Here is a 12,319-nt window from a genome sequence, read left to right on the forward strand (position 1 = left end):
TACCAATTTTATAAGAACTCTGAAAATTCATTGGCTATGTGTAGTCACTTGGAATCAGAACTCTAAAATCCAGTGGCCACATTTTTCTTTTTCTTCTGCTCATTTCATTTCCACATATTACCAACAACTAGAGTGTATGGATTTCCTGAAAGTAGTGGGATGATTCCCTATCAACATTATAATCAGGATGAACATTTTTAAAAGTTATCCAATTGTATAACCTTAGTAAAAGAATAATGCTTTACGTCACTCCCTATGATAAAATAATTAAATATATAAATACATAGAGATAAAGACAGATACATTGTCAAAGCAATGACAGGTCAAAGAGAGGTAATGTAAAACTAAAAGTAATACAAGGACAGGCATAAAGAAAAGGACATTGATGTATTTTAAAATCTAAGAACATCCATGTACAATCAGTTAATTTTATATATACACCTTTCTGGGAACTATCTTGAAGAGTCAGTTACACTGGACCAAACACATTGCCAGCCCTAAGGTTAGTTGACAGCCATTTTCGTCCAGTTATTCAGTATTACGTAAGCATGATCATACAGGAACTTAATTGGCATCAGAAAATGAATATTTCAGTTCTAGCATATTCAAATGGATAATCATATAGTAAATTTTTAATTCTTATAAAACATTTAAAATCTGAATCAGGTTTGGGTGTAGACACTTTTATGTGTGAAAGAAATTGGTACAAAATGGCATAAAATAAATATTAATAAGATCTGAATAAGGGAAAAGCAAAGATCAAATGAAAGAAGAGTTAGTGGTAGAGAGGCAGCTGGGAAATATCATCTATCATGACATAAATGTCCTCCTTGTCCAGTAATTTAGTTGCAAGAAAAATAAACAAAAAAATTATATATTTTGAAAAGTAAAAGCACATATAATAGAAATTTAATATATGATATAAGAGAAAGATTAGTTAAACTAATCTAACTTTACACTCAATCCTAAACAACATGAAAGAGTACTATTTCTCATATCTGGCAAAAAACAAATATGTAATCAGTGAAAAATTTTTCAAATTTAAAGTTTGAAAAATTAAAGTATCCAAAGGTTGAAGGCTGAACTGATATGCCACTTACACTTAATAATATTAATACCAGCTAGTGTTGTGAGTGTTTGACATGCTCCAAAATATTGACATGCGTAATCTCAACTAATCTCTCAAAATATTTCAAAATTCATTGCCATCTCCTTTAAACATATGAAGAAACTGATTTAAGCGGTTAAATAGATTACTCAAGATCATTAAACTCCTAAGCGTTTTAACACAAACCCAGGTGCCTTTGACATCAAAGTTTGTACTTTTAGTCACAACATTACTTTGTTGTCAATCAAATGGATGTATTAAAATTCAGAGTAAACACCACATGTGACATAGAAGATGTGGTATTTCACAATATTTCATGCTTCTTTTGATTTCTTATAAGAATGTGATCAGTAGTATTCCCTTAAAAATCTATGGAAAAAAATTTCATAACAGAAATAATTATAAAAATATGAGAGACAGTCTAAACGTGCCATGACAGGATACATCCCCTTACTCACACCTGCTCAGAACAGCAAAGAAAAACAAACCGTGGTTCAGTCTCATGCACATATACACAAATATAAAGACAATCATCTGAAATGAACCACTGGACAATTTTTAAATTATATCTAATAAAGGAAGCACTCACCAAATTGAAGGAGGGCAAAAATAAAATGCTAACTCATCCAAGGAAAAACACCAAGATAATAATGCACCATTATAATAAAATATATATATAAAATATATATATAAATATATATATAATAAAATAATGATATATTCTTATATCAATAAGAACCAAGACGGCAGTTGATAACAGATAAAACCCTGGTGAGACAAAATTGTACAAATGATTTGCTGCTTTACAGGATAATATATATAATAATTTTTAAAATGTTGAATGGCTACCTATCCGGCAGGTATAAAAATGAATATGATTTCAGGTTGAAAAATAAATATCAGACAAAGGAGATGCCCGCTAAAATGGAAAAAAGAATCTGATTGTCTCAGTGTGTTACAATAGCTTCCAATGTCACACTGGGAGCACACTGGGAGGTATTAGGATAATGTCATATTCTGTCTTTTACTTACAATTTTTTTCTCGCTACAATTCAGGAAAATTATTATCCTTCAGAAAGACTGCATATGGGAAAGATCTAGCTGCAAGATGTACTATCCCATTGATTCTCAAAAGTATGTTCCGCTAATCTACGTCACTTTGATCCCTCCTCCTTTCCTGTGTGGCAGCCATGCCTCCTAAAGCTGTTTGTACCACCACAAAGTAATCTTTCAAGGGAAGGAATTTTTTTTTGACGGAAGTCAAATGAGAAACTTCATCTCATTTCCTTCCTACCATATTTAAAGAATTGTGTAATTTGACTGGGAATCATCATCTCTGTTCAGGTAGGCATCAATTGACTTTAATGCAGTAAGAAAGATTGATTCATATTAGACAAAATATATAAATAATAATGGCTGGAAATGTTAGACACGTCCGTCTTAGGTACAGGAATAAAGAATTGTGTCCTTGGTAACTATCACAATGTGACATGATACAGGAAAGTTCAGTTATAAAATTACACATTAAATATTACTCTGGATACAGAAAATAAATAATTGATAAACTAAGAATATATAGATAGAAAAAAGTTTTTAATTGGTAAAATAAGAATAAATAGATTCTACAAAACAGATGGCATTCTATGTGACAATTACCATCAAAAAGGAATATAATGGAAAGTGACATCTCACAAGAACACGATTTTACAGTAGGAATCAAGAGGATAGGTAACAAATGAAAGAGGTAAGTGCTTAGTGCTGAGAGATATCCAGTGATAGAGGTAATAGTTCACAATTACAATAACTATACAATACGGACAAATAACTCCAAAAATTTTAGTGGAAGAATACATATTTCAATAAAGCTAGATACTTAGCAAACTACACATTTTAAAGACAAAAAACCTCAAGATAATGTCTGTATTTAAGATATTTCAAATTATACAACATTCACTGATATATTTAACACACACACCCTGCCCTGTCCAGTTTCCTGAATGAATCCTGGAAAAGTGCTGGCAAAATATCCACACCTCAGTGCTATGACTAAATTGTTATTGTTTTAATAATGCTTCTGTCTCATAGGTCTGAGCTGAACCCAGATCTAGTAGGACTGGCCCCTGATGGCAATGGAGAGTGTATAAATGAGGGCGAAGTGGATCTATCACTGTACTGGAAATTACAGTGTATACTGTCCACTGAACATGAACAGTGTTTTTATCCACATTCTATAGAGGAAGAGGCTGAAGTAGGAATTCCATTGCATGTTGTTTTTTGAAGTAATGTTCCTAGGATAAAGGGAGTGAGAGCAGAAAAATAGAGCAGAGAACGTTGCTAAGCAAGGATGTGATCACAAGTGAAATATAGCATGAGCCTGATCCCATAAGAAGCTGGAGCAGAAGCGAAATAAGTCAGAGGGAGAAAGTCAAATACCGTATGATCTCACTCATAAGTAGAAGATAAAAACAACAACAAACAATCCCATAGAGACAGAGATTGGATTGGTGGTTACAGAGGGGAAGAGGGGAGGGGGGAGGGCAAAAGGGGTGATTAGGCACATATGTGTGGCGATGGATTGTAATTAGTCTTTGGGTTGTGAAAACGATGTAATCTATACAGGAATAGAAATATAATGAGGTACACCTGAAGTTTATATAATGTTATAAACCAATGTTACCACAAAAAATAAATTAATTAAATAAATAAATAAGTAAGCTGGAGCAGGACTCTGCCGTAGAACTATCTGTGATGGTAGAAATATTCTATCTTCACCGTCTAATACAATAGTCACTATCCACATGTTTGAATGTGGTATTTTAAATGTGAAAGCTAAGGAACTAAATTTTAAATTTTACTTAATTTTCTTTAATTTAAATGTAAATAGCTACACGTGGCTACTTACTACTATATTGAACAGCACAGCTCTGGAGCGTGAATTGCAGCCGAATTAACCTCATCTTAAGGCAAAGGCAACCTTTTGTATATCCCATGAATTGCTCATTGACTGTGGGCTGCTCCCACCAATTCCTGCAGACCTCTTGGCAATGAGGCTCCTTTACAGCTGAAGGCAATTCTCTGAAGAAAGGAACGGCTATGATCTTAGCAGCCAATACTAATAACAAGCAGGGTTTGGATGGATGCTCCAGCTAGCAAAAAGGATCTGAGTGGGGTCCCAACAGCATTCACACAAAAGAGTCCATTCATGAGTATGTGCAAGGATGGAAGGATGGTCACTAGTGTACATTACACATCACCTCAATGCAAACCCATAGAAGAAAATTGTCGTTGGCCTAATTCACCAACTATTTAAACAATCAGGTCACCTTTTCTTTTTCCTCTTCAAATTAGTATTTGTACTTAAGTGAGGAATCATCATTCTTCATTAACAATAAACTCAAAATAAAAATGCATTGACACAATATTCACTTAATGGAACTTCCTTGTAACTTTCAACCTAGCATTTTGAAGATTCCATACATATTTTAGACATATTTTTGTCCCACTTTAATGGAGGAAAAGAACATTTAAAAACTACAGATACTGAAAATACATTTTAAGGACAGAGAACAAATATTGTGCAGTTTCACAGAGAATAAAGAGGTAAAAGGAAAGAATGGAAGCATATGGTCTAATACTTTTACATACACACACTATTATTCTATTACTGAAGAACATATTCTATTACACGGAAATATGCTCTATTTATGTTATTTTCCATATGTACATGCTGAGATACAATGAATGTACTACAATAGAATGAAATATCTGGGAACGAGTTGTCAGCTTCTAAAATGAACAATAAAATTTAGTTCTTATATTTGATGAATTTCTGTAGTTTGTTTCTTTTGCCAGTGGACGTGTAGGCAAACCAACTTAGCTTTTTGTTTCAAGAGCAATTGCAACTGAAAATAAACTAACTTGCCAATTCCTAAAGCAACACAGAGACTAAGTTCCATTCCACTCACCTTTGTTCTGTGGGTCCTAAGCTATTTTTCTACCTCATCTTCAATTTGCCGCCTTCAATAGAGTACTGGGGTTGGAACTTGGATATACAGAATCAGAAGTATGTGGAGCGAGTGCAAGGTTAATTATACCAGCATTGGATTATCCAGAAATTTTTTTTAAGCAAGAGGACACTTTCTCATGATGGCTTCACATATCTTCACATGGTACAAGAGATCTGCATTCTGCCTCAGGTAGTAGGAAGAAGAAGAAAAGCAATTTCTAACTCTCAATATTATGTCCCCAATACAATGACCTGGTTTTATGACTGGGAGACCCTTAGCAACAACATGAGAGGGTGGTATGACACTGTGCTATGACTGGGCTGGCACGGATGGATGGAGAACCAAATCTGTTTACCTGGCTGAAGTCTCTGGGGAACATATGCTCCATACTGTTAATTGTTTGATATCACCAACCTGTCCAGAGAAGACAATCCTCAGGGAATCTGAATATCAAGGAGGATGCCAAGGGATGCCTAATCTATCTCTTGTATAACTTCATATATTTGAGAGAGGACGGATGACTCCCTGGACCTCTTAGTTACCTTCTCTCTCATCTTTACATGACATAAATGTTTTACCAGAACCTTAAGACGTTTTCTCTCACTACTGCAAAAAAATTTTACACATAAGTATATAAATAAATAAGAATTCATTCAGATACTTAATTTTAAATGTAAATGATTTTTTACTCAATATAATTTATAACCAACTTATAAGGGATTATAGAGCTAATAATTAGGCACATTCTCATCTTTAAGGTGAATATAATGGGGGGAAACTCCGCATTTGCTACCAAATTTCTATGGTGGCTACAGAAAATAATCTCAAATTCTCTATAACATTGTTCAGTTTGTATCCAAAAGTTTTAATGATTTACTCAAACAATGAAAAAAGATTATTGATTTTTTTAAAGAAACTTACATAGTTTGCTTGAAGTCCACTAGTCTTTGCATTTAAGTTCTAAATGATTTTGAGTTTACCAGGATAGCTATAAATAATTGCTAAAGAAAAATGAAAGGAAGTTAATGGGTGTTTTGCCTGCTGAAGTCAAGTTTGAAGATCAATCAATTAATTTCAAAATAACTTATCTCTACTTGACTATATAGGCAAAAGGCAGGCATAAATAACATCATCTCACTTTGACAAACTTAGGCCCCAAATGCCAAATGCACTTGAAAAAAAATATATAAAATCTTTTTCCACACTGGAACACATTTGGTTTCATAGAAATAGAGGGCTGCTAAGTAGCAATACAAGCTGGCTCAGAGAAAGCCATTTAGGTTTGAAGCATCTTAGTTCTTATAAATGCCATTAGTCACACAAGTATAAAGAGTTTTGCTGATTAATTTTTATTCGGTAGCCAACTATTTCCCATATACCCAGAAATTCCAGTTTCACTTATAAGATTCAGCTCAGAGAGATAAACTATCTCCTCCTAAAACCATTCTTAGGTTAGACTTTCTGTTATCTCCCTACTAGTTAAATCCCATCATGATATTTATAAGGAGGTCTAGGCAACCCAATACTGCTTAGGGTGTCCAGAGAAGGGAGGGAATTACATACCTGCTATTAAAGCTTTTCTTCCCAGTTCACTCCTGCTGCTGCAAGTATTAATTGGTAAAATCACTTTGGATAATACTTTGACACTATCTAGGAATGCTGACCCACAATTAACATTACTAGGCTTAATATGCTCTAAAGTAGTTCTTGGTCATGTGCCACAAGAGACATGAATAAGAGTGCTCATAGCAGCATCATTTGTATTAACCAAAACCTAGAAACAACCCAAATGCTCATCAACAGTAAAAAGCGTAAATTGTGGACTATTGATACAATATAGTAGTATACAATAACAAATATGAAAAAACTACAGCTAAACAAATTAAAACAATGTCCTTCACACAAAAATATTGAGCAAAAGATGCAAGTCACAAAATACTTAATCTATGTAAAATTCAAAAACTATTGTTTACGAATGCAAACATGGGTGGTAAAAGTAGTTATAACCAAAGTTATAGTCAAAACTAAAAATAATCTCAAAAGGCTGATTATAACAAAGTCAAGATCAAAGAAGAGGGAAAGGGATGCAATTGGGAGAGGTTATCCAAGATACTGTCCAGGTTCTAGTTTACAAGGGTGGTGATAGCATGACTATTCACTTTTTAATTATTCTTTAAAATGAACACATATTCATACAGCTCTATAGAGAGAGAGACAGACAGACAGACAGACAGACAGAGACACAAAGACAGAGAGAAAGATTGCCAGAGGAACTAAGAAATGATACATAGGACAATGTTATACTCATGTTATACCCAATATTAAACCTCTGACAATAAGAAAGCAGGAAACAAAAAGGCTATATAAAAATAATATAAATGATCAGGATTATTTTTTAAATATGGCTGATATCCTATAAAAAGGAAAAATTATTAGGAATTTGTAAGGAATAAAATTAGTGGACCAAAAGAAGTCAAAAACAATCAACACTGATCTAAGGAAAATCAAGATCATAGAAGGAAAGAACACAAATGCTTCTCCACCAGCTTCCAGGACACTATCCTCTCTGTAGACTAGACATAATGAAGATAACCATCCATCCAAAATATCTAAATTGCCACCACCTCAGTAAATTATTGAACAGGCTATTTCTGGTCTCTGAATTATTCTGAAACCTCAGATTCTCTTCCTCAGTGCTTGTCCTCTGAGATAAGTTGGAGGAAAGGTCCACACTTCCCAAGTGAAATGCTACCACCCCTCTACTGCTTCCCTGCTTTTGATTTGCTGTGGTTATCACTAGATAAATGGATAAAGAGCCAAAATGGGGAAAGGGAAATGCTCAGAAACAAAGGGAAAGATAAAGAAGACAAGTATAGAAGGACAACAGGATCTGAGAGAGACAGCAGATATAAACGGAGATTTGAATTAAATAGAGACAAAAGATATAAACTAAAAGTAAAAACAGAAGGAAAGTGATAGTGAAAACAATAAAATGATGGGCACAAGGATTATTAACACCTCAAAAAGCTCATAATGGATTGAAGTAATTACAGTCAGGTAAAATTTAGTGCCAGGCTACAAAGCAAGCATATTGTTTAATCATTCTATATTGAAAAATAATTCACTTCTTGAAGAAACTTTCACATACATGGTCATCTTACACAAAAATGGAACATACTAAATATAGACATCTATATTTCCACCAAACGTCAATGGTAACAAAATCTGATCACTTTCTGTTCATTACAACATCCAGTCCCTCACTCCTCTCCTGTACAAAATGTGTGTCTGGAGGTTCTCATGTAAGCAGAGTTTTCATAGACTAGAGCTGGACTCCATTGTTCCTGTGAGGTCCTTAAAAGATCTTCCCAAAGTATTTTACCTCTGTGGGAATTTTCTGAACTGTAAAGAAATCAGGTATAGTTAGTCTTATGGAGAAGTGACTGTGAGCACTATAACCCAGAACATGTGGAAATAGCCCATATATCACACACTACATTTCCATCATCCACTCCCTCCCACTCCCAAAACTACACTCGCATACACATAGACACAAAATATTTGCACCAGAAAGCTTCCAAATTTTGGTTCATCATGTCTGATTTGATTATCTGATCAATGAATGAATCTATGTTTATGTTGCTGAATATACCAAAAAACCTTAAAACAGTTTGAATCAATTTCTATTTTAATATATTAAAATTCTTTTGAAACTGCAGGAGTGACATCAGTAACATGGCAGAGTGAGCTGTTTCCTTCCTCTCCCCCTCTGAATTACAATGAAACAAACAATCATTGGCCAACAGAGGATACCCACACAGCACAACAGGATGCCTGAGAGACCCCCAGAGCTATACATCTGAAGGTGGATGGACAGGATCCCCAGGAAGGAGCGGAGATGGGTGAGTGCACCCCTCCCTCACCCTAGCAGCAGCAAGCCAGGTCACAGGGCCTCACACAGTGGCCAGTATGACTCTAAGAGGGAGTGGGGGCAGTTCAGCCTCCACAAGAATGCTACCATGGCCTATAGGAGAGCCCACTGTGCTGTGGCAGCTCTGCCAGTGACAACACTCCCCACTGAGTGGCTTCAGCTTGACATCTGTGAAAGACCCCAGCCCAACAAGCACAGCGGCCAGTGTGACTGTAAGAGGAGTTTGAGTCAGCCTGGCATGCACAAACACTATCCCAGCCTTCCAGAGTGCCTAACATGCCATGGCAGCCCCACCAGCGGGAACACTCACTACTGAGTGGCCGCAGCTCAGCCCCTGTGAAGGAGCCCTGCCCACCAAGCACAGTGGCCCACATGACTATAAGAGGAGGCAAGGGCAGCCTGGTGCACATGCAAACATCTTTGGAGGGGTAGTGTGGTCTGCAGGAGCACCCACCATTCCCCAGTGGCCATGCCAGTGGGAACACTCCAGAACAAGTTGCCACAGCCCAGTCTCCATGAACGTTCCCTGCCCACCAAGCACAGTGGCTCAGCCAAACCACCAGCAAGCACAGTGCTGGCCAGTAACTGTGCAACCCACCCACTGAGCACAGAGGCACAGAGGTCCCACCACTAAGAGAGCTACCCGCCCAGCAGCTGTGGCTACCTGGTACACATGCAGAGCAGCCATACCTGCACAACTTCCAGCAGAGGAGGCAGGATCAGAAACACAGCTCCTGCTTCCCCCAAGTGATGGCAGGTGGAATCTGCCACCTGATACAACCACTAAATGTGCCAGCAAAGGATGAGTTTATCAAACACCATGAAAAACTACAGTAAGACTTAAGAGCATAAGGAAAATGCCAAGTCTCCAGAAACCAAGCCTGAAATCAAAGAAATTTACAATCTAAATGACAGAGAATTCCAAATAGTTATGAAGAAACTCAATGAGTTACAAGAAAACTCAGAGAGACAGTTCAATGAGCTTGGGAACAAAATTAATGAGCAGAAGGAACACTTCACCAAAGAGATTGAAATTATTTTAAAAAATTCTAGATAATGAAGAACACAATTAATGAGATAAAAAATAATCTAGAATCCTTACAAAACTAGAGCTGATGTTATGGAGGACAGAATTAGTGATTTAGAGGATAGAAATATAGAAATGCTTTTGGTGGAGAACAGAGAACTAAGATTTTTTTAAATTAAAGAAATTCTTCAAGAAAAATCCAACTCAATTACGAAAAGCAGCATAAGGATTATAGGTATTCCTGAGGGAGAAGTGAGCGTGAAAGGAGCAGAGAGCTTGTTCAAAGAATTTATACCTGAGAACATCCAAACCTAGGGAAAGAACTGGACTTACAAGTACATGAAGCCAATAGAACTTCTAATTACATCAATGTCAAAAGACCTTCTCCAAGGCATATAATAGTACAACTGGTAAAAGTCAATGACAAAAAATAAATATTAAGGGCAGCAAGAGAGAGGAGAAAACTCTACAAAGGAACCCATATAAGGCTTTCAGTGGATTTCTCAGCAGAAACCTTACAGGTTAGGAGAGGATGGAATGATATATTCAAAATACTGAAAGACAAAAACTCTCAGCCAAAAATACGCTATCCAGTGAAACTATCCTTCAGATACAATGGAGAAATAAAAGCTTTTCCAGATAAACAAAAGCTGAGAATGTTATCACCACTAGACAGCCCCGTACAAGAAATGATGAAGCTCTCATACCTGAAACAAAAATGCAAAGGTTTACAAAGCATTGAGCAAGGATATAAATAACCAGACAAAATCAAAAAATTGCAGCTCTCTATTACAACAGGTCAGCAAACAGTTTTAACATAAAAGATAAAAGGAAGGAAAGAATCAAAATAATGATAAACACTTCAATGTAGTCACAAACTCACAACACAAAACAGAATAATTTGTGATAATAACTCAGAAGGGGAAGTGGAAAGGGATGGAACCTGTTTAGCTAATGGAGATAAAAAGCTATCAGAAAATGGACTATCTCATCTATGAGACCTTTTATACAAACCTCATGGTAACCACTAAACAAAATCAGAGCAAAGTCACAAATCATAAATAAAGAGAAAACTGATAAACCATCACAGAAAACCACCAAATTTAAATGACAGAAATATAAGGGAAGAGAAACAATGGAAATATAGAATAGCTGGAAAACAAGAAATAAAATGGCAGTATTTAGTCTTCATATATCAATAACCATTCTAAATGTAAATAGATTGAATTCACCAATCAAAAGACAAAGAGTAGCTGGATGGATTTAAAAACAAGACCTAACAGTATGCTGCCTCCAGGAAATACATCTCAGCTCTAAACACAAACATAGGCTCAGAGTGAAGGGATAGAAGACAGTACTCCAGGCAAATGGCAAACACAAGAAAGCAGATGTTGCCATACTTATATCAGACAAAGCAGACTTCAAGATAAAAAAGATAATGAGAGACGAAGAGAGAGATTATATAATGATAAAAGAGACAATCCATCAAGAAGACATAGCACTTATGAATATATATGTACCTAACACAGGAGCACCAAAGTATATAAAGCAACTATTAAAAGACATAAAGAGAGAAACTGACAACAATACAGTAATAGTAGGGGACCTCATCACCCCACTTACATCAATGGATAGATCCACTTTCATCCAGACAGAAAGTCAACAAGGAAATAGCAGACTTAAGAGAAATGCTAGATTGCGTGGACTTAACAGATATATATAGAACATTCTATCCAAAAGCAGTAGAATACACATTCTTCTCAAGTGCACATGGAACATTCTCATATAGACCATATGTTTGGAAACAAGGCGAGCCTCAATAAATTTAAGAAGATTGAAATTTTATCCAGCATCTTTTCCAATCACAATGCTATGAAACTAGAAATCAACTACAAGAAAAAAGCTGGGAAAGTCACAAATATGTGGAGCCTAAACAACATGACACTGAACAACAATTGGATCAATGAAGAAATCAAAGGAGAAATTTTTAAATACCTGGAGAGACATTAAAATGAAAGTCAACATATCAACTCTTATGGGACACAGAAAGAGCAGCTCTAAGAGGGAAATTCATAGTAATACAGACTCATCTCAACAAACAAGAAAAATTTTAAATAAGTAATCTTAAACTACACCAAACAGAACTAGAAAAAGAAGCATAAACAAAACCCAAAGTCAGTAGAAGGAGGGAAATAATAAGAATGAGTAGAAATAAATTAAATAGAGACTAAAAAACAGTGGAAAAG

Source organism: Equus caballus, chromosome 20 (genome assembly GCF_041296265.1).
Source record: "Equus caballus isolate H_3958 breed thoroughbred chromosome 20, TB-T2T, whole genome shotgun sequence".
NCBI lineage: Eukaryota > Metazoa > Chordata > Mammalia > Perissodactyla > Equidae > Equus > Equus caballus.